We start from the raw sequence: 24,485 nt of genomic DNA on the forward strand, positions 1-24,485 counted from the left end.
AAAAAAATATATGCATCAATTGTCATGAAAATCCGTCGGGTTATTTCTGAGAAATGTTTGTCACATACATACTACACACATACATGCATACACACACGCATACATCGGGAGACAAACCTCGCCCCCGGATCTCGTTAAAACATTCAGTCATTACTTGACTGAATGTAAAAAGCACATTCAATACCCCTTAAAATCGTAAATGATGATTGAGTAGGCAAGCAAATTCAATAATACCAAGGTGCGTATAGTTATCAGGTGTCACACACACACACACACACCACATACACACACACACACAAACACACACACACACACACACACACACATACATACACACACACACACACACACACACACACACACACACACACACACACTATAAGACTTAAAATTGGTACAACCTATAGAGGTTTTATCCTTATTGAAGTCACACAGCTTGCACGCTATAAAACGTGGTACAAACAGAGTTTAGCTCACAGTCGATGTCTGCATAGTCCCAGAGTACCACAGGTGAGTGCATCTTGATTCATTCATGTCCTGCCGAGTGTATGCCGTACGTAAAATCTGTACTTCAAATCCTAGGTTTGGCGTTAACATTATTTCTCGGTTTTAAACATTGTAAAACTTGCCAAAGAAACAAATCTAAATTTCCATCTCTGGCCTTAAATCAAATTATTTTTCGGAGTTAGACATGGTAAAGCTTGCCAAAGAAACACATCCTTATTTTCATCTCTGGCCTTAAATCAAATCTTTTCTCGGAATTAGACATTGTAAAGCTTGCCAAAAGAAACAACTCTTAATTTCCATCTCTGTCCTTTAATCAAATTATTTCTCGGAGTTGGACATTGTAAAGCTTGCCACAGAAACAAATCTGAATTTCCATCTCTGGCCTTTAATCAAGTTATTTCTCGGATTTAGACATTGTAAAGCTTGCCAAAGAAACAAATCTTAATTTCCATCTCTGACCTTAAAACAAAATCAATTTAAAGAGATATTCTTTCTTCATATCAGGGGTCGAATTCAAGCAAAGTCTGGTTCTTTTATATTTGTCTCATAATTATGTGTGCGTCTGTCTGCAATGAAGACCATTTTGTTGACGGACTTGCGAATATCTCGGTGTTTTTTTTAAACGGAACGTTCCCATTCTTATCTTTCTTGTTTTAGATTCTGGATTTTGAAACTCTTTTAAATCTCTTGGATTTTGTTGGTGTTTTTTTGTTTTGTTTTGTTCGTTAGTTTGTTCATTCGTTTGTTTGTTGTTTTATACGTGAATCTGACAATAAAAATACGTCTTGGAAAGTATGGTGACAATTGACAAACAAAAGGTATATCCTATTCGATTTTTAAATCATGCGCAAACGATTATATCGTCATAGGATATACCTTTTGTTTATATATATGTATAAACCCAGTCACCCTCCGTCGCGATATAACCTTGAATGGTTGAAAACGACGTTAAACACCAAATAAAGAAAGAAAGTCACCCTGCAGAGACACGTTCCGCCATCCAGACCATTCAGACATGCATCACTGATGTTAAATCTTGGATGGTCGATAACAAACTTGAGCTGAATGATGATAAGACTGAAGTCTTACTGTGCAAAAAGAAGAACACTACATTTCCCTCTCCCCAACCTGTTTCTGTTCAAATAGGCAACACCGACATTCTTTTCTCACCATCAGCTAGAAACCTTGGATTCACCCTTTCATCTTTTTTTGTTGTTTTTTGTTTTTGTTTGCTTAACGCCCAGCCGACCACGAAGGGCCATATCAGGGCGGTGCTGCTTTGACATATAACGTGCGCCACACACAAGACAGAAGTCGCAGCACAGGCTTCATGTCTCACCCAGTCACATTATTCTGACACCGGACTAACCAGTCCTAGCACTAACCCCATAATGCCAGACGCCAGGCGGAGCAGCCACTAGATTGCCAATTTTAAAGTCTCAGGTATGACCCGGCCGGGGTTCGAACCCACGACCTCCCGATCACTAAACTTAATTTCAAAACTTCAAGCAAGAAGGTATGGCAGATTATCCGTAAGATTAAAGGTAAAAATCGTAGCCTCAAGCAACATGGTCGAGTAATAACCGACAAGAAAAACGTGGCGAATATCTTAGCTTCAACAATAAATCATAACTCTTCTTCGGAACATTATCCTGAAGAGTTTCAAAAAGTTAAAGATAAATCTGAAGCTACACCCGTTTTCTTTGATTCTGCCAATTTGGAAGATAACAATTCCCCTTTCTCGATGTACGAGTTAAAGGATGCCATTTTAAAATCCAATGATTCCGCTACAGGGCCGGATGATATCCATTATCAACTTTTGGGTCATCTCCCTGAAAACGTCCTGACAGTTCTTTTAACCATTTTTAATCATATCTGGTCTACTGGAACTTTTCCTCCTGACTGGCGAAAGTTTACTCATCCTTTTTTAGTCGACATTCACGACCTTCATACTAAACTTATTTCTGAAGGAAAGACAATCAATTTAATGTGGGCGCCAAGTCATATGGGCATACACGGCAACGAGGTTGCTGACAAGGCAGCAAAGGATGCTCTAGATTTGGCGGTTCCTCGTCTCCCTGAGCAGTCTGTTCCTTTTACTGACTTACGTCGGAAGACCCTTTGTTACAGCTTAAAACTCTGGCAAGACCGTTGGTCTACCTGCACGGAAAACAAATTGTATAAAACTCTTCCTGACCTGTTAAAGCCACTTCCTTTAGTGGCTTCAAATAGAAAAGAAGAAAGTGTTTTGGCCAGGTTACATACTGGTTACACTTATATTACACATGTACATCTGCTAAAAAGAGAAGAGGCACCATGGTGCCACGCCTGTGATACTGGTTTTACTGTGAGTCATTTTAGCACCGAGTGTGCTGATCTGTATGATCAACGAGAGAAGTATTTTGGCACCTCGAACTTGACAAGTATTTCTACAGAGATCAGCTCTACAGCTCTTTTTGGGGTTTTAAAGGAGTCTGGTCTTTATTTTAAGATTTGAATTTTAAAACTACCTAAGTTATTTGACATATAGGGTTTTGCTTTGACTTTTTTGTTGCCTTCGGGTGACGTTACAGATTTTATGTATTAGAATTGTTTTTAATCAAAAAATGTGAAATGATTAACTTGTGGGGTCCTGATTTGGCCTATTATGGTCCGCTGGACCCGAAAAGCAACAGCTAACTAACTAACTAATGAGTTAGCACTTGAGATAATTGAGAATGGAAGACATGGTGCCACATTTACTGATGATTATTTGGAATTGTTTATTCTTTTGCTTGCTGATGATTTATTGTTGTTATCAGAGACTGTTGTGGGTCTACAGACTCAGTTAAATAATTTACGCAGGGCAGTGTCATCTCTTCATTTAAAGGTAAACATGAGTAAAAGTAACATTATTGTGTTTAGGACAGGTGGATATTTGAGTGCAAGGGAAAAATGGACATATGAGGTTGATATTTTACCTGTTGTAAACGTGTATAAGTATTTAGGAATATTGTTTTCAACTCGACTCAGTTTCACTGCTGCCTGTAGTGATCTCTCAAGCCGGGCCAAAAATGCTCTGATGTGTATTATACAAAGATTATCTGTGCTTAATAATAATAGTTTGCATGTTTTTTTGAAGTTGTTTGATTCCCAAGTACAACCAATAGTACAGTATGGTGCTGAGATATGGGGATTGGATAAAGCTGCTCTGCAGTGTGAAAAAGTCCATTTATTTGCATTGAAGAAGTTCTTAGGAGTTCGTATGCGAACACCTAATGACCTGGGGTGTTATGTATGAGTGACGTCGAAAGTATACGCCGACTTCAGCGAAGTCATGACTTGAAAGTCGCCACCTACAGCAGGCGCTCAGTCGGTATGCACGGGTGACGACCAGACCGCCGACTTTCAAGTTGCCGTGTAAAGCAAGGTCACCAGTCAATCTATTTTTATAACGAGGAATTCCTTCCTTTGCGCATGCGCTAGGGTAATTCGATAACATCCTCCCGCTTCCTCGCACGGGGAGTTCGACTATTCAGAGACGGAGAGCAGTGAAATATGGGTCAGTGCTACTTTGCGCTGAAACGAATCAAAGATGTCTTCGCTAATCTTATCGGTGTTGGTTCTAAAATAATATGACAAGGGAAGTGAATCTCGCAAAAAAAAATCTTTTTAGTCCAGCACTTCCAACTATTGGGTTCTGTCTAAAAAAGATTACGGCGCAAAATGCGTCGACTTTGATGGCGGAAAACCATGAAAATGTCCATTCTGTTCGCTGAAGTCGGCGTGTAAACCATTTAGACGACCTCCGGAGCACGTCTAAATTTAGTCACCAGTTTTGGTGGTACAAGCGTGTAGTCGCCACCCGTGCATACCGTGTACCTCGCGGTTGGCGGCACTCGCTGTTTGCACGCCGCCTAAACGTTTAGATGTCACTCATACATAACACCCCTGGTATATGGCGAGACAAACAGATATCCGATATATTTGAATTCTATTTTAAGATGCGTTAGCTACTGGATGAAATTGTTAAAGATGGAGGCGCACAGACTTCCTCGTAAATCATATGATATGTTGTACAAAATAGCTGAGAGTGGTAACAAGAACTGGGCCTCAAGTGTCCGTTGTAAATTGTATGAGTACGGTTTTGGTTTTGTGTGGTTGAATCAGGGCGTCGTTATAAATGAAAAAGAGTTTTTGCGTGTTTTTTGGGAAAGGTTGGTCGATTGCAGATGGCAAGAGTGGGATTATCATATTCAAAATAGTGATAGATTTGCTGTTTATCGGACATTTTGTACTGTACATGACATTAAACCCTACCTTTTGTTGAATGTGGATGGACATCCAAAGTTTATTATGACTAGGTTTCGATTCGGTATTTCAGAAATAAATGTGCATGCTAACCGATATAAACAGCATGATGCCGATCAGTTAATATGTCCCCTTTGTAAAGTAAAGCAAGAAGATGAAGTCCATTTTGTTTTGTGTTGTCCATACTTAAACAGATTAAGAGAAAAATTTATCCAATTTAAATATTATAAAAACCCAAGCACTTTTAGACTCAGCTTGCTCCTGGCTTCACCTCAAGAAACTGGGTTGTTAGAAATGTATCCTTGTATTTGTATAAAGCCTTTAAAGGCATACTAACGCACTCCCGTGTTTACAAAGTGTAGTTTGCCCACAATCGATGTCAAACGCACCATAAGACCATATAATGACGATATGTCACCATGCGCGGACCATAATACATGCATTACAGCTTGTTCTAGCCTCTGAAAAAGTGAAGATGTCAACAAAGCCGCGGTGTTAGCTCCCTTGCATCAACGTTACATGTGTTGCCAAATCTATAAATAGGACCATCTCGATCAAAATAAAAATTCAAATATCTCAACATTTAAGGGCTCCTAGACCACAATATTTTGCAGGAAACTTAATTTAGTCTGTCTCCAGCTCTGGGTAAAGCAATTAGCGTGTATATTCATCAGCTTTCTATGCCTTTAAATTAAGAGATGTTTTAACCTCTTAGTTAAATAACGTGTAATGTATGTTTTAATCCGTAGTGTTGTGCGATTATTATGTTGTACCTTTTTTGCACCTGATGAGTTAAATTATTTGCAACGTTTGTCATTTGTTCACACTCCGATCCTTCATAAGGGGCTATGGCCTATTGAATAAATTATCTGCATCTGCGTCTCTCTCTCTCTCTCTCTCTCTCTCTCTCTCTCTCTCTCTCTCTCTCTCTCTCTCTCTCTCTCTCTCTCTCTCTCTCTCTCTCTCTCTCTCTCTCTCTCTCTCTCTCTCTCGACGCCTTTCGGATTATGAGATCATATTAAAGCAAACCACTGTCTGTAGTTCGATTCAGAATTGTAATTAGCACCATCAAATCCTCCCCCGAAAGGACAGATGTCTGTTAAACAAAGCCCTTTTTGCGTACAAAATCCCACCGGGACATTGAATCTAAATGTTGAAGAAAAACAAATCTAAAAAGTTCTTTTCGAATTAGGATGTTAGCAATTGTCTGGAAGTGTCTTCTAGACAGCCTCCCACAGTCTCTTTACTCTTCGGTGTTCAGGGACACATATAAATGTCAACTCTCTGCTCGTTTGATAAATTCATGAGACTCGACCATAATTATTGTCTGTGTAATATGTGATGACTGTATTTTAATTATGATTGTTTCCAAGCGTATATTACTATATATTATAATATGTTCTATTAAGTTTTTATTGTGTGTGTCCCTTTGCTTTCAGGTTGTTGTCTCTGTGTGATTTTAGGCACTTTCCTCTCTCTTTCTCACTACCTTTCATTTTCTCTCTTTTTCTGTCTCTGTCTCTGTCCGTGCCTCTGTCCGTGCCTCTGTCTGTCTGGCTGTTTGGCTGTCTGTCTGTCTGGCTGTCAATCTCTCTCTGTCTCTCACACACACTCTCTCACTCCAGTTTTCTTTCGAGTGAATGTCTACGTGCATTGTCATTAAGGCAGCCATACTTCGGTTTCCTGTTGTCCATGGTTCCTTACGTTCAAGCTACCTTGAAGAATAACCAACTTCCCCGCCCCCCCCACCCCCCCAAAAAATAAATAAATAAATAAAAGTAGCTATAGGTAGTGAAGGGAACTGCACATACACTGCGGAAAAGTGGCTGCAGACTGACAGTGAGAGTGTGAGAGAAAGCTATCGACGTCAGTTCCGTTTCTCACCCTCCTTTCTTCGTCGACAGCAGCGTGTGTGCTGTGTCGTGGCATGGCGTCTCAGCTTGCCAATTTTATCAGAATTCCTTAGAAAAAGTAAAATTGAGTTGATTACATTTGTCAGAGTTTTACTTTTATCCCGTATATTTTGTGTGTGAATAGATATATGCATTTTTGTAACAAGCGTATGGGCACCTTGAAAACCTCGGTGTTTATTCTCGGGTACCTTGGTGTGTACCCACGTATTTACCATGGAAAAGACATAAGCACGTACATACGTATGTGTGCCCGGTGTAATACGAAACCAGATTAATTAAATAATTGTTTTTGTCTGTCTTTATGGGGTTTTTTTCTGACTGTCTTGGCCGTCTACTTTGTTTCTATCGCACTTAATCGTGCACGTGAACGTTGTTGTTTTTTTGTCTTGGACCGCTGTAACACGAGAAAATTACTCCCACGAGATTTTTACTACGGAGTAAAACTTTCGTACGAAAAATGTACTCCCTTTACGAAAAAACTACTCCCCCATTACACGAGAAAATTACTTCCAACGACAGGTGTGTTCCGAGTCAACATTTCGGTCGAAGATGTTACTCCCCTGACGAATAAATAACGAGTGCATTAGTCCACCCTAACACGAGCAATTTACAGCCCACACCAGGTGTACGCAGCTTTTACTCCCCTGTCCCCTGTTAGTCTTGGTGGTGGAAGGGGTGGAGGGAGGGTAGCGCTTTTTTTTATGCGCGAGATCACATTGTTGGCATCATCCCTTCGCCCCCATCCCATTTTCGCGTACGAGATTTTTACTGGAAGTACCGGGGCCCGGGTAGCTCAGGTGGTAGAGCACTCGACTTGTGATCGAGAGGTCGCTGGTTCGAATCCGGGCCGGGACGGACACGGGTCAACTTTATGTGCAGACCCAGAGACGGTATCCATCTCCCACCCCCGTGTCACCACAATGGCACGTTAAAGATCTTGGTCATTCTGCCATAAGTGCAGGTGGCTGAATACACCTAAACACGCAGACACCTGGGTAGCGCGACTCCGTTGCTGCTAGCTTTCCACTGGGAGGAAGCGACCCGAATTTCCCAGCGATGGGACAATAAAGTAATGAAAAATGAAAAATGAAAAAAATGAAAGAAACAAATTGCGGAGTCAAAATTTCGTGGAGGGAGTCATTTTTTCGTACCTTGGGGAGTTCTTTTCTCGTACGAAAAGTGTACTCGGAGTACAAATTTAGTACGAAATGTTTACTCCGGAGTAAATGTTTCGTGGAGTAAACATTTCGTAGTACACCGGGCACACATACGTATGTACGTGCTTGTGTCTTTTTCCTGGTTAAATCACAGGCTTAAGGTTTGTCATATTCCCTCGCGTGAAGTGAGATGGAATGAAACGGAGGGAGATGTGGAGGAACGCTCGCTAAAGCTTGTGCTACATTATTTATGAAGCACTTGATTGCTTGTCTGCTTGGCTTATGATTATAAATGCGAGACGGTCTCCAAGGGATAAAATCAGACAAGGAACAGGGTGGAAATGGGGATTATGCAGAAGAAAAAGTGTTCTTGCCAAGACGCATTAAAATAGGTTTTCTGTGCGCCTCTTTTAAAAAAAAAAAAGGCTTAGGCTTTGAAGCATTTTCTATTGCATAAATTAAGCGCGTGTATGTATGGGTGTGTGTGTGTGTGTGTGTGTGTGTGTGTGTGTGTGTGTGTGTGTGTGTGTGTGTGTGTGTGTGTGTGTGTGTGTGCCAATATGTGTATGTATGTATCTGTCTGTCTTTCTGCCCGTTTCTCTGCCTGTATTTCTCTCTGTATTTCATAGTTTGTGTCTGTGTTGTTGTTTGTCCGTATAATTATGTATCTGTGTTTCTGCGTCAGTGCCTCTGTTTCTTAGTCTGTCTGTACCTTTCTTTGAGTATGTCTCTCTGTGACTATGTCTGTGACTATGTCTGTGACTATGTCTGTGACTATGTCTGTTTGTCTGCCTTTCTCACCACAATGACATTAATATTTCTCTCGTTTCTTTTCCAGACTTATAATTCCAAGCACCAACGGCCACGTACCAAAACAAGCGGAAAACTACTGCTGCAGAACTAACTTTAAAGTACCCTTCTTTCGCTAACATATCATCGCTTCAATGGCACGCGTCATGTGGCTATTTATAGCAGTGGTGTTGGCACTGGCAACGCTACATTTGTCTTCTGGTGATGCTGTGAAAAGACAACCCAGGTATGTTGATGTAGTCTATTTTTAGACAACTTCTTACCCGTGTCAAACACAGCACAATTATTTGTCCAGACTTTTACATCGACTAAACATATCCCGGTAACTCAGTTGGTAGAGCACTTAACTTGTGATACATGGAATCAACACACAGGAAAGGTAGGTTGTTGGCACGTTTGTTATTGACAAAACAATACATTCACACATATTTCGACGTAACGGTCTTTTAGGTGAACAGACAAACACATATTCACATAAAACCTATACTTTGTTTGATTATGCAGAAGAAAAAGTGTTCTTTTTTTTTGTTTTTTTTTTGGTTTAAACATAAGTTTATTTTAACAAAGGTTACAATCATGACATGTATACAAAGTTTACAGAAACAGCAACAAGCTAGAAGCTTATAGTGGTGTTCCTGCATGACAGTATAACATAAGGCGGTAACGGCTGAAAAATGTGTCTCAATAAACCAAATCTATTAATAACGTAATGAACGTTGCATAATGATGATAAAGAAAGACAGTAAAGGAAGGAAGGAGGGGGAGGTGAATTATGTGATTGGGGAGGGTACAGTTTAAATGAAAAGCAAGTAAACATGAAAAGTACGAATTTTGGGATACAAAGCATGGGGGCCTCTTTATTCATTTATATTCCACATTGAATAAACACTGACACATGACCTTCAGGTCAATGTTCACCCAAGACATTTGCCAAAATGGAACATAAAAACATACAAGACAAAACATGAAGCTGTCAGAAACAGATCATTAATTATGAATACATGTACATACGAATCACATATCTATTTCACAAACAAAAGAACACCGAATAGAGCCCCCAGACCCAAATATATAATGAGTACATTCGAGACCTAAGTCTCCTGTTTAGAGTATTTAAGACATGCAATAAAAAGCTAACCATAAAGCAGCAGCCTTCGCGGCAGATATTGCGACACCTGTACAAAGGAGGTGATGGGGAAGGTGGTGGGTTCGAATTGAAATTGCTGCTTTGCTGTAGCGCGGCTGGCGACTGAGTGACCTACAACTAACCCTCAGTTCCCTCCAGTTCCAGAGTTTCACCCTCCCTTCCTCAGTGACTACTTTCTCACGCCCACGCATACCCACCATCCGCACTCTACCTGCCCTCCCCTCCCCGCCGCTACCCCTGCTAGCCGTCAACTGTCAGATTTCCTAATTCTTCCGTTCCCATCCCTCTGCCCTAGATCTTACCCCCCCCCCTCCTCTGACCGTGAGAACTCTTACAGCTAAACTGCAATTTTACAAATTTTCACTTAGCTGCTACGATACTCAATAACCCCTCCCCCTCGCCTCAGCTCCCACACCCACACGCACACACACAGACGCACACCCATCCACACATGCACGCAAGCATGCACGCTCACACACACACACACACACATACACAATCACACACACACACACACACACTCACAGTTACAACACGTGAAGTACGAATTTTGGGATACAAAGCATGGGGGCCTCTTTATTCATTTATATTCCACATTGAATAAACACTGACACATGACCTTCAGGTCAATGTTCACCCAAATAGGAAGGGGAGGCACCCATTCCTCCACCCAAAATTCGAACCAAGGGGAACCATTTTTGTTAGAGTTTCTTTGCAAACATATGTCGGTAGAAGTCCAGCATTTTGCATGGCAGCTGATCCAAATAGGAAAGGTAACAGTTCGACTGCCAGTCCCCAAGCACCTTAATAACCTCACCGGGAATCCCACAACTGAGAGCGTGGGTGGCACCACCTCTCCGGAAGCTATGGCTAGAGTAATCTTTGCCTGCCAGTGTTTTTAATTTGGCATCGAATTTCGAGCTGGCCATAGGAAAGGCCTGAGAGTTTGGAGCAGCGGGCGTAGTGCACTGGAACGATTCCACAACAGCTGTCACTGGACAGAGCGGGTGTGGTGCTATGCTTGGTAACACGATAGTGTGAGTCCGTTCTCGCCGCTGAATTGTTTTGCTCCAACGGACCACCACAGTTAAAGACCCATTCTCGTCAGCAATAAAACTGTCCCTTGTCAATTGCTTCTCAGGGTCAAACACCTGGCCGAACACATTGGACTTGCGTAACAACCCGAAAAAGAGGACAAGACATGCTGCCCAAAATATGCAGTCCTGTGTTACATGCAAACGCAACTTTCCTTTTATTTTCATTAACACCTCTGGTGTTATGGGTGTCTTCCGCTGCACAGCACATCCTTTAATCCGTTTAATGCCTTTTAGTGTACTTTTCACAAGCCACGAGTCTTGCATTGGGTTGACCAATCCACACTCTATGTGCAACAGCCTCACAATGTTAAGGTATTGTCTCACAGTTGAAGGCTTTCGAGTGCGCGCTAAATATGCAGCATATAATGTAACAGTCTCTTCATCAGCAGGCACCGGCGCAATACACAGTTTTTCACAAAAGTCAAGGTAAATCCTCAGATGCGTCGAATATGTTCTTCTAGTGTTTGTCGCAAATGTCTGTCCGCGAAAAAATCGCCACTTCCCGTCTGAGCTCAACCTTGAGACCACTTGACTCGCCTATTGGACAGACATAACAAAGCCTTAGTAGACATATGTTTGGTTAAATCAAATATTTCTCCACCTTTACCATGCCACCAATTAGACAACAACACAAACAACTTAGCTATGTTGTCTCGTTCATGCAACCGAGACACAGTATCAGCCACAATATTGATGCTTCCTGACACAGAAATAGCCCGCACAACACAGTCATGTTTCGCACATATCCAAAACATTTGCCCGAGAAGCCTGTTCACAAACGCATTTCGCGAACGTCCCTTGTTGATAATGCCTTTTGTGACGGTACTATCAGTTTGCACTATTACCGTTCTGCCTCTCCACAAGGGGGCCCACTGCTTCACTGCCTGAAAAACTGCACACACCTCTTTATAAATTATAATTTATATGCAGCTTTTCCGCTGCTGGCAGATCACAGTGAAACACAGTATAGAGCCAATCCCCTTGGCAGAATGCACCCGCTGCTTGATTACAAGCGTCCACGTGTACGCGCACATTTGTTTGCTCGTTGAAAAACACAGTTCCGTTGAAAACTCGTAGATAAGTAAGCCACCACGAGAGATCGCCTTTAAAGCCTGAGGTCAATCTGACCTTGTGGCTTTGCTGCTGCAGCGGGGCGATTAAGTCCAGAATACGGCGAAGAAAAAATGTCCCTCCTCGCACTGCCTGGCACGCCCAATTAAGAAGCCCAGCTATGCTCTGCAATTGGAGTTTCGTTGCCCGCTTTCTATGCTGAAACTGCCGAAGCCGCTCTTCCAGTTTGTTGAGTTTGTCTTTACCCAAGGACAAGGTGCTCGCCCGCGTGTCGATGTCCACCCCCAGAAAGGTGATTTTCTGGGTTGGCCCCACCACTTTTTTCCAGCTAATAAGGAACCCTAACTTACGCAACAACCTAATCAGACAATGCAGCGCTGCGTTGCACGTGTCGTACGTAGGGGCTACTATCAAGAAATCATCTATGTAAACTACCACATCTTTGTAACCTTTCCTGGCCATGCACCTCCTTACAGCTTGTGACAAGCGGTGAAATATAGAGGGTCCCAGACAGGACCCAAAAGGCAAGCGAGTATCAAACATATAGGTAGAGTGAGTGTCATTATGAAACTTCCATTTCAATCCCGTTACGCTGTAATTATCAGGATGAATAGCGACTGAGCGATACGCTGATTTTAAATCCACTTTTGCACACCAGTACCCAGGTTTTGCTAGTCTACAAGCCTCTTCTAGAGTTTGGAACTGAACTGGGTCAGCAGAGACATAACTTCATTCATAGCTGCCCCACGTGGCCTGCTAGCGTCGTGAATGACCCGTATATCACCATCATCTTTAGGTATTGCTGCCAATGCACTCACAATGTCTGGCTTAGTGTTAGTAACAATATAATGTCCTTTGCTAATCTGGTCTAGGAGTTCTTTCTCGACCCCGTCTTTATGTTGTTTGGCTGACTGATGATTTCTAACTTCAACCTTATCTACCGCTATGTTTTCAGGTATCAAACGAAATCCGTGTCTAATTCCGTCTAGCAAATATTTTCTGTCTCTATCATGCCGCAGTTCTTCTTCCCACACGTCTAATTTGCTACTTATGGACCCTGTTTTTCCAACAAAATTCCCAGAAAAAGTTGTTTCAGTTCTAACTAAGCTGGAAAGTGGGGGACCTACCCTTGCTGAAGCCTGCTGCGCGTTGTCCTAGGCGATGCTAGTAGTCGCCGCGGCCGCTGCTTTACCGCTGCCTGCCAGTGCGTGATCTTTAGACGGATGGTCCGCCTTACCACAGGTAGCACAACTATGGTCAAAGTTGCACCTGTCGCCGTAGGTGCAGTTCCCTTTGTTCCACTGTAGGCAGAACGGTATTCCCTTCGCGTTAGTCCGACGCTTGTTCGGTGCCGCCACGTTGGTACCAGGTTGCTGGCGCTGTTGTCCTGTCCCTATGGGCTTCTCCCGCAACGCCACCACTGACAGGTGAGGAGTATCGGCCCCCCATCGATGGCCGGTCGCCGCCTGCAGACTCCTGTACTCGTCGTCGTACATGAGTACAGAAGCCCACGTGTATCTGCACGCCAGCTCCGACACCTTCACCGTGTAAGCAATGTAATCAAACACTGACTCTTCGGTGTCCAACTCTCCGTTTTTGATGAGTTCCGCCATTATTCGGCCGTTGGCCGCCATCCACATAGCTGGGCTCACTCTTTCGAGCTTTTGTTTTTGCCCTGCCATTTTCAGAGATATTCCTCCACCCAGGTCGATCTCTTCACTCTCCCTTGCCGCTGATGAAATAAAATCCACCACCCTAAGGGCTGACTCACCTGAGTCTTTTCTCCTGGCTGTCAGGTACACGCTTGGGTCCAGGTCGACCCTGTCCGACCGGGGCTGTTTGCCTTGACCCTGGACAGGCTGTAGCAGATCATCCAAAGTCATTCGGCTCTGCTTGTGTTTCTGAGCTGGAGCCCCTAGGGGGACACCGATTGTTGGTCCACACAAAGGCCCGCCACCATTGTCTTCTTGTATCTCTTTCACTGCTTCCTTCAAAAGCAGAAAGTCTGCCTTGCACAACCGCAGGTCTTTCAAGTCCTGGTTTTCAATCAAGCAAAGGCACTTATGGGCCTTTTGGCCAAGCAAGCCTTCTTTTTTCAATGCAGCTTGCACATCCTCTCCAATTTCGTGTTTCTCTATCCACTCGGATAGCGAAAACTCCATGCCGAATTGAAATTGCTGCTTTGCTGTAGCGCGGCTGGCGACTGAGTGACCTACAACTAACCCTCAGTTCCCTCCAGTTCCAGAGTTTCACCCTCCCTTCCTCAGTGACTACTTTCTCACGCCCACGCATACCCACCATCCGCACTCTACCTGCCCTCCCCTCCCCACCGCTACCCCTGCTAGCCGTCAACTGTCAGATTTCCTAATTCTTCCGTTCCCATCCCTCTGCCCTAGATCTTACCCCCCCCCCCCCCCCCCTCCTCTGACCGTGAGAACTCTTACAGCTAAACTGCAATTTTACAAATTTTCACTTTAGAATACATATATAATATTGATGGTGTTAGCGAGTAAGAGATAGGGAGGGAGAGAGGGAGGGAGGGAGGGGGAAAGTGAGAGAGAGGGGGAGAGTGAGAAAGAGAGAGGGAGAGAGAGAGAGAGAGAGAGAGAGAGAGAGATAGAGAGAGAGAGAGAGAGAGAGAGAGAGAGAGAGAGAAAGAGAGAGAGAGAGAGAAAGAGAGAGAGAGACGAGTAGACGTATCGATTTTGTTTTCACTTTACATGCTTATCTGTTCGAAACGGCCGGACTGTCCAATAAATTCCTGCACTGTTAAAAAGATGTTTTTGTTAATTTTTGTTTGCAAGGAGGGGTTTCCATGAAGTAGAATATCTGTGTGTATGAAGTTGTTGGTTAGTTTGTTGATTGTGTTGTTTCTTGCAGCTAAGTGTAAACGGCATTCTAGTAAGAAGTGTGTTGCAGTTTCTGTTCCATCACCACAGTCGCATACGCTATTTTCCGCAAGGTGTCGCTCAACAAAGTCTTTCTTTAGATCGCTGATATTAAGTCTCATTTTTGTGTGGATTATTTGTGTTTGTCGACTGCCACTGTAGAAGTAAACGGGAATTTGTGTGTCGTCTTTTGTTAAGTAATGTTTAAAATTCCCCGAGGGAGTCGGTTAACTGTATTTGTTCAGGTAGTTGGTTCCAGAGTACTGTTGTCGAAGGAAAAAGGGATGTTTTGTACGTTTCTGTTCGATGTGGGGGTATACTTCGTTCTAAAGGGCGGCGTCTGTGGTAGGGGTTGTTGGCTGCTACGAGAGGTGGGAGTGCTGCTTGTAGGTATGGGGGGGTCTTGTCGTGAGTAATTTTATGGAACATTGTTAGTTTATGACGGTTACGCCTTTCAGATAATGATTGGAGTCCAGATTCTCCGTAAAGCTTAAAGTGACTGGTTCCGCGGACAGCTCCGATGATTGTTCGTATTGCATCTAGGTTTAACTGTTCGAGTTCATCTGTTAGGGTTTTGCTGCAATTGTCCCATATTATGTCGCAATAATCAAAGTGTGGTGGAATGAAGGATTTATACATAATTTCCAATGATTTTCGGCTCAGTCTATATTTGTATGTACGCAAGCAAGCTACGAGAGTTCTGCACTTTGCAACAAGAAATTGTATATGTTCATCCCATTTACAGTTGTTTTGTATTATTATTCCTAAGTGTTTGTGATTTTGGGAACTTTCAAGGATGGTATTGCCAAAGTTTAGATCTGCGATATCAGGGGTTCTTTGTGTACAAAAGTTCACCAATTCAGTTTTTGCATGGTTAAATGCTACCTTCCATGTTTCTGCCCAATTTACAATTTTTTCAAGATCTGAGTTTAAAATTTCGGCACGGATGTTGTGATTGGCTAAAGACAAGTACATGCTAGTGTCGTCAGCAAAAAGCTTAATCGTAGATTCTATATCACGTACAATGTCGTTTACATAAATTAGGAAGAGCAAGGGTCCAAGCACTGAACCTTGAGGAACTCCCGCTACTACTGGAAAATAAGTTGATTTACTGCCTTTTAATACAACTGCTTGCTTTCGATCTGTTAGGTAGTCTGTAAACCAATTTAATAATGGCCCATTAATTCCAGCGGCTTCGAGTTTATGCAATAAGCCCCGGTGCCAAACTCTATCGAATGCTTTGGATATATCAAAGAAGATTGCTTGGGTAGTTATTCTATTATCGAGTGATTTGCATATGTCATTGTATATTGTAAGAAGCTGGTAAACAGTTGAGTCTCCAGGGATGAAACCGGACTGCGACTCTGTAATGATATTGTTTTGTGTTAAGTAGTCAAAGACATGAATTTGTATACATTTCTCTAGTGTTTTGCCAACACAGCTTAGGAGGGAGATTGGACGATAATTACTACATGTATCTTTGTTCCCCTTTTTATGAACTGGTGAAACGTGGGCTATTTTCCAAACTGACGGAAAAAGTCCTTCATGTAAAGACCGATTAAACAGTGCAGTTAGGCTGTCACAAATCACTTCGCAGCTCTCAATTAAAATTCGATTGTGGATTTCGTCTGGACCGACTGCTTTTGTTTTGTCTAGTTTGTTAATCGTATTTTTAACTTCTTCGACTGAAAGTGTGAGATTGTTTATTCTGCAAGGAAGCCTTGGTACTTCAGGAATGTCTGACATATCGTCTTCGACAATGGACTGTTGGATAAAGAAGTCGTTGAACAAGTTTGCTTTTTCTAGGTTAGTATAGTAGGTTGTTCCGTTTGACGTCAAAGGAGGAATTTCTTTGGGGTTTGATCCTTTCTTTGATAAGAATGATTTAACTAGTTTCCACCAATTTTTAGTGCCAAAGTTATCTCCACTGGATACTTTTTTGTCTAATTCTTTTATATATTCTAATTTCCGATTACGAATTGTGTCAGTATAATTATTGCGAGTCATACGAAAGTGTTCCCAGGCCTCAGGTGTGTTTAGTCGCACTGCTGTATCATGAACTGATCTTTTTTTGTCGCGTAGTTTTATAATTTCCTCTGTCATCCATGGTGCGTCTTGATCGCGAACAGTTATTGTCTTTACTGGCATGCATAGTCTTGCGACACTTAACAGCTTTTCGGAAAATGACCTGGCAGCTTCGTTGACAGTGTGTAGCGTTGCAATGTTCATCCAGTCGATTTTCCTCAATTCGATAAGGAATTTTTCTTTGTTTAATTTGGAATAGTTAAATATTGTTCTTTTAGATGCAGGAGTTTTATGTATGTGTTTCTTGATTGTCGCACATGGCACAGAATGGTCGCTGCAAATAGGGGGTAGAACGTTAATGCTTTGCACGATGTCTACACTCGAGGTAAGAATAAGGTCAATGCATGACGATGTTGTTTCTGTAACGCGGGTCGGAAGTGTAACTAGTTGTTGTAGACTGTTTAAAGTGATAATATCAAGAAGATGCTGCGACGGGTTGTTTGTAAAATCTGAATTGAAATCACCAAGAATAATAAACATATGCTCTGAAGCGGCGACATTTTTAATTGACTGATCGATGAGTTTCCAGTATTCTACATTAGAGTTAGGCGGCCTATAAAATGTACCTATTAACAGCGTATCCTGGTTCAATCTAGTTTCAACCCATACGGCCTCAAGCTGGGGGATCAGAAGGTCATGCCTTGGTTTGCACACAAGACTGTTTTTCACGTATACTGCTACCCCGCCGTGGGGGTCGTTAGGTCTGTCTTTACGAATTGAGGGGGTGATAACCGTTAAGATGAATGTCGTAGTTAGAAGTGGTCTCCGAAAGCCATGTCTCTGAGATCGTTATAATATCGTGGGTACTAGTCTCTGTTTCTATTATATCTAATTTGTTTCTGATACTTCTAGCATGTATGTGTATAACAGATAGCTCGCTAGGTTTCTTAGTTCGTGGCGGTCCAGGGTTCGGGTGAATGTCGCCAGCAAGGCAGATCAGATAGCTGGCAAGGTTAATAAGTATCATATAGGAAAGGGATACGCTAACTGGTGCAAAGTGGGTAAGTTGATTACGTGGTTTAATAGATTCGGCTTGTTGTGTCACATTCTTGGATGGGGCTGCCTTTCGACCGAGTAGATGCGATTTAAAGAATGTTTGGTTAGATAAACAATGGAGTAACAACGCAAGAGGACAGCCTTCTTTGCCCATAAAAAGCAATGCGAGAAAAGAGTAAATATTTGAAATATTCAAAAAGTCCAATTTTCTATTGGACAGGCCGACCGCTATTGAGTGATAACCCCCGATTCTGGCCCTGTAACAGGCTAGTGATACAAACATTATGTCACAGTTTCGCTAAGGAACACAAAAGGAGACGGGGCCAGAAGCGGTGGCGATCGTTTACACTGGTCTCTCGGAAGAAGCACACTCTTGGACGGACATGTCTCTATCAGGAAAGGAGAAAGAGGACAGTTGAGTGAACAGAGCAGAAATATCGAAGTTCTAAGTAGGAATGACATTTTTAGGATTACGTTCAGTGTATAAATTGGAACAGAGCGATATGTCTATGTGAAAAAGCAACTTTAAAAGAAAAACAAGAAAATAAGTAAATATAAACAATAAAGAAAACTCGCAAAGAACCAACAGAAAGGAGAACAGCAACAATGAAGTACGATCACAGGACAACTTATGACTTTATACAGAGCACAATTAAGAAGGAGAGGAGGAAAGAATAAAGAATAAGTCGGTTTTCAGACAAAGTAGAGTAAATGGATACGATGGTGATAGAATTATCAGGTAAGTGAATAGGTCACACGAATGGCTGTGAAGACATTCTACGTCAAATACACAATATTGCATGTGTTATACAGCAGGGTGAATTATGAGTAGCATTGAATTTGGCACAGTTATGTACATTTGAGTATTAAATTATGAACACAAGAGTTGGACGACGTGGTGTAAGTAAGTTTAGTTGATGTAGCCTATACGATCATGAAAAATGAGAAGATAAATCGAAGCGAGCATGACAGGGGTGAAGACATATAAACAAAAGTACATGCATTCACTATAAGACTATATATACTTGTATTACAACGATGTTGGCAAAGCTTTGGATACATTACATGTTAACAGTGCATTGACACGGCAAAGTCGAATCTAAGTATTGAAGCAATGAAGAGATTCGCACACAGGCATGCGTCGAAACACGACGGGTGTCCCCGGTCGTTCACATCATGCACATACACACTCATTCGCACACACACACACACACACACACACGCACACACACTCGCACACAACACGCGCGTGCGCGCACACACTCCACCCTCACAAACACACACAAACGTACACACGCTGGCACTCACACACCCTCACAAACACACACACGTATCCGCTCGCACACAGCGCACGTACACATACTGTATCATCAGTTCCGATGTCTGGAGTGCGCATATACCATACTAGAGGAATACCCGGCTTCGCCGGGGTGAATCGCGAGACAGAGACAGACAGCGTGGCGGTTCATCACAATCACCTCTGCAGGCGAAGTCCTGTCAAACGGGATTGAGAATTTTAGAGCTTATTTCTTAGCCCTATATTATCTGCTGTGGCTTCTCACATGCCAGAACATACAGACAGACAAAAGCCGCTAGACCCCATCACAAACAGAACTCTATAATACATAGGTTTTTGCCTACACACACACACAAACACACACACACACAGAGAAGCCGTATATATATATGCATATCTGTATCTATAAATATATAGAGATAGGTGAGAGTGTATTTTTCGCGTGGCTATAAATTGATTCGACCTTTTCACTTTGACAGTAAGAACAACTTACGGGTGCAAGGGAAGCGTTCTGGACAGCGCAGTGACATTCTAAAAATAAATAGTAACTTACAACTGAACGGGAAAGCCACACGAAGGAAGGGAGATAAACGCCAAACACTGGAGAAGATAAGGAAGAGTTACTTATAATGGTGAAATGAACACAAAAACGAACATGAGTTTAGCGCTGCGCGCTGAGAGCACGTGTTGAAATATCTCATCGATGATATTGTGTCCGGGGTGTAGCTGAATACGGTGTCCAAATTTGAAAAAGAACCACCGAGAACTTTGGCGTTGTGATGTGGTGTAGCGGCTATGGTGTGTCGGTATGGGGGCCCGGGTAAGCTGAGGTGGAACCAAAATAGCTGAGGTGGAACCAAAATCGGTTCCGCGCTGCGCGCTGAGAGCACGTGTTGAAATATCTCATCGACCAGGTTGTGTCCAGGGTGTACCTGAATATGATCACCAAATTTGAAGCAGATCCATCGAGAACTTTGGCCGTGCATCGCGCACAGACAGATACACACACACACACACACACAGACACACAGACACTAGTCGTATATATATATAGAAGCAAGACTGGTGTCAGTTCAGTGTCTTGGCACAGTGGCACGTACTAACGCGTGGTCAGAGTGGAGAATGCACGCTCTATACACTGACCTGGGCAGGTGAGGGCAGTGGGGGAGGGGTTACAGGTATGATTCATAGGCACATGCACGTTGACTATGAGAAATGATCTGATTGTGGCAAGATGTTCACCTAGAAAAAAATATGCGACCTAAAGTTCAGTATTTGTCTCTTTATGTGTTGTATTCTTCATTTCCCTGCACACACACTCACACACACACACGCATACACGCGCACGCACATACGCACACACGCGCACACACACACACACATACACACATACACACACACACACACACACACACACACACACACACACACACACACACTCACTTAGATGAATTGTGACGTGACCGTACAGTTAGTGAAGGAGAGGACTGGCACAAAGGCTGGCACTACACCAAGGCTTCCAGTTCGCGCATGGTTGTGATGCGGTTTACTGTGTTGTGTTTCTTCACAAAGACGACTCCGTCTCTGCACCAAGTGTCGTCCAGCGACTTGCTCACTTTCAACTGGCGAGCTTTACTGGCCACGGCGGCGCGCGTCTTGGTAAGATCATCGTTGATGAAGATCTTCGGCGCGCCTCGGGCCCCCCTGGCGTCGCGGGAAGGGAGCGCGGGCCAGCTGGCGTCTGGGAAGAGCTTGCTGGAGTCCACGTCGCGCAGGTTCCTCCGGGCCATCATCAGGGTCACCTTGCTGCGGTAAGACGTCAGCTTGACGATGATGGGGCGCTGGGAGGGCTGGCCAGGGGCAGGTTTCCTCCCGACGCGGTGACTCCGGTCGATGTCCACGTCCTTCAGGTCGACTCCAATGCTTTTCGCCACAATCTTGACGATGTTGTCTGTATTCTCGGACTCGAGCTCAGGGATTGGACTGATCCTAATGCAGTTACGTCGGCTATACTGCTCGAGGTCGTCGAACTGCTCCCTCAGCTGAATGATCTCCTTGTCCTTGGCCGCTAATATGACCCGGAGGTCGGCTATCTCCTTCCTGACCTCAACCGCCAGGGCCTTGGATAAGAGTTCTATCAGTTCCGGATCAATAAGTGCATTCTTGAGCTGTTCTTTTAGGTTGGACATATCTGGTGGTTGTATGGGGGCGTCCAATGCAGTGCTGTTCAAGTACGTAGGGTTAATGATTGTGGTTTCTGGGTCTGAATCAGACATGAAGCTATCACAAGGTCGCTTTGCCTCACCGTCGTCAGATAGAGGAGATACAGCAGGTCGTTTGGCTGTCTCGCGGTCGCGGTCCGGTGTCGACATAGAGAAGGATCGTACAGATATTCAGGTAATGTTTTCAAAAGAAAATGTTAACAGCAGACGCCACTGTGACACTGCAAGAGTGTTGAAAGGGTATTGTCCACAGCTGGCGACTGAAAACCGTGGCTCCGTGACACGTACGAGCGTGAATGTTGTTTAGCAATTGGTCAATAGGTCAGTAGGCCACACTGTTGTCAATGAAAAGCGTGAAGCGTGCAGTGGTCTGTAACATTGCACGAGCAATATCTAATCTGAACATGACAGTTCATTCTTGACCCGAATCAGTTAAACTTCAATTCAATTTTAGACAAAGCACACTCACTTGCATCACGTCAAAAGTCACTGAGAATTGACCACATGTGTAGAACGTTTAGATGTGCACAATATCAGAGTCCATACTGCTTCCCTTGCACTGTAGTTTAACGAAAATCCTCACAGTCATCGAGCTCCGTTCAACCAACCGCCATTGCGACCTTCACCTCGTGTTCTTGCCAAGACGCATTAAAAAAACAAATGAAAAAAGGCTCAGGCATTGAGCATTTTGTATTGCATAATTTCTTGTTTTTATATTCTGAATTTTGGAACGATGGCAATCTCTTTTTACATTTAGTCAAGTTATGACTAAATGTTTTAACATCGAGGGGGGAATCGAGACGAGGGTCGTGGTGTATGTGTGTGTGTCTGTGCGTGTGTATGTGTGTGTGTGTGTGTGTGTGTAAAGCGATTCAGACTAAACTACTAGACCGATCTTTATGAAATTTGATATGAGAGTTCCTGGGTATGAAATCCCCGAACGTGTTTTTCATTTTTTTGATAAATGTCTTTGATGACGTCATATCCGGCTTTTCGTGAAAGTTGAGGCGGCACTGTCACGCCCTCATTTTTCAACCAAATTGATTGAAATTTTGGTCAAGCAATCTTCAACGAAGCCCGGACTTCGGTATTGCATTTGAGCTTGGTGGCTTAAAAATTAATTAATGACTTTGGTCATTAAAAATCTGAAAATTGTAAAAAAAATTTAAAAAAATGTATAAAACGATCCAAATTTACGTTCATCTTATTCTCCATCATTTTCTGATTCCAAAAACATATAAATATGTTATATTTGGATTAAAAACAAGCTCTGAAAATTAAATATATAAAAATTATTATCAAAATTAAATTGTCGAAATCAATTTAAAAACACTTTCATCTTATTCCTCGTCGGTTCCGAATTCCAAAAATATATAGATATGATATGTTTGGATTAAAAACACGCTCAGAAAGTTAAAACAAAGAGAGGTACAGAAAAGCGTGCTATCCTTCTTAGCGCAACTACTACCCCGCTCTGCTTGTCAATTTCACTGCCTTTGCCATGAGCGGTGGACTGACGATGCTACGAGTATACGGTCTTGCTGAAAAATGGCATTGCGTTCAGTTTCATTCTGTGAGTTCGACAGCTACTTGACTAAATGTTGTATTTTCGCCTTACGCGACTTGTTACATTTAGTCAAGTTTTGACTAAATGTTTTAACGTAGAGGGGGGAATCGAGACGAGGGTCGTGGTGTATGTGTGTGTGTGTGTGTGTCTGTATGTGTGTGTGTGTGTGTAGAGCGATTCAGACCAAACTACTAGACCGATCTTTATGAAATTTGACATGAGAGTTCCTGGGAATGATATCCCCGAACGTTTTTTTTTCCTTTTTTTCCTGAAAAAGCAGAACTGTTTGCAGATATTTTTGCAGCAGCAAGCCAAACAGATAAACTGTTATGTGAGCAGGAACTCTTCCGTAAGAAGTGGGAGGATAAACATGACTTAAACGACCCAGAACTTAACCCTTCCTTAAAAATAAATGCTCCCTTATCCATTCAAGAACTGAAAACGGCTATAGCATCGATGACAAAAGTCCGATCCGCCTGTGGTTCTGATACAATAAACTATCAGGTCATACAACATTTACCAAACTAAGGATTACATCTTTTACTGGATTTGTATTCAACATGCTGGAAGTCAGGCCTGATTCCCACAGCTTGGAAAGAGGCTGTTGTGATCCTCATGTTAAAGCCTGGAAAACCAAGAGCTGACCCTGCCAACTGGCGCCCTATATCTCTGACCTCCCATCTGAGCAAAATATATGAAAGAATACTAAAATCCAGACTAGAAGATGAAATGGAAAGAAAAAAGGTAATACCTTTGTGTCAAGCCGGTTTCCGTCGAGGCAGGGGTGTCTCGGATCACATTGTAAAACTGTCCTCCAAAATCAAGAAAGCCCTCTCACGTAAGAAGTCTCTCTTTGCTGTCGTATTTGACATCAAAAAAGCCTACGACACAGTATGGCACCAACGATTGTTGTTCAAATTGAAGCAATTAGGCATCAGTGGTAATATGTTTCAATACATAAAAAGATTTCTACTGAACAGATCCTTTCAAACTGATTATAAAGGTGCCAAATCATCCACTCGCAAAGTTGACATGGGAGTGGCACAGGGGTCAGTAATAGCACCACTGCTTTTTAGCATTATGCTGCATGACATATCGACAGTTAAAACACATGGAGCCGAACTGACGCTTTATGCGGATGATATTGCTATATGCAAAGAGTATCAAAACAAAACCTATAAAACAGAACACAAATTCTCTAAAGAGTGGCAAACAGCTATAGATAACATTGCGAACTATATGCGGGAGAATGGCTTCACTCTCTCTGCCGAGAAAACTGTATTCGTTGTCTTTACAAACCGAAAACTGGAAGATCGAGAAAAGATATAGTTCTCACTAGATAAATCTGTTGTCTCACCCAGTCAGCAGGTGAAATATCTGGGCGTACTTTTCACCTCAAATGGACTATGGAATGCTCATTTAAAGTATCTTTTAAGCA

The 24,485-nt window shown here is 42.7% G+C and overlaps 1 long non-coding RNA gene and 1 other non-coding gene across 6 annotated transcripts in view; both read left to right on the forward strand.

Moving 5' to 3' along the window:
* Positions 1-218: 218 nt before the first annotated feature.
* LOC138971654 (uncharacterized) overlaps positions 219-24,485 on the forward strand; it is a 42,539-nt gene continuing 18,272 nt past the window's right edge. Inside the window, exons 1-2 of one of the 5 annotated variants that reach the window (XR_011457329.1) lie at positions 219-238; positions 8,706-8,903. This is a non-coding gene — a long non-coding RNA (uncharacterized lncRNA). Of the gene's footprint in view, positions 239-407; positions 511-533; positions 554-8,239; positions 8,260-8,705; positions 8,904-24,485 lie in introns of those variants that run through there. The other 4 variants (XR_011457330.1, XR_011457326.1, XR_011457328.1 and 1 more) reach the window with 4 other exon arrangements.
* Trnat-ugu (transfer RNA threonine (anticodon UGU)) lies at positions 7,493-7,565 on the forward strand. The gene has a single exon. It is a non-coding gene; the product is annotated as a tRNA-Thr (tRNA).

Source organism: Littorina saxatilis, linkage group LG7 (assembly GCF_037325665.1).
Source record: "Littorina saxatilis isolate snail1 linkage group LG7, US_GU_Lsax_2.0, whole genome shotgun sequence".
NCBI classification, from domain to species: domain Eukaryota; kingdom Metazoa; phylum Mollusca; class Gastropoda; order Littorinimorpha; family Littorinidae; genus Littorina; species Littorina saxatilis.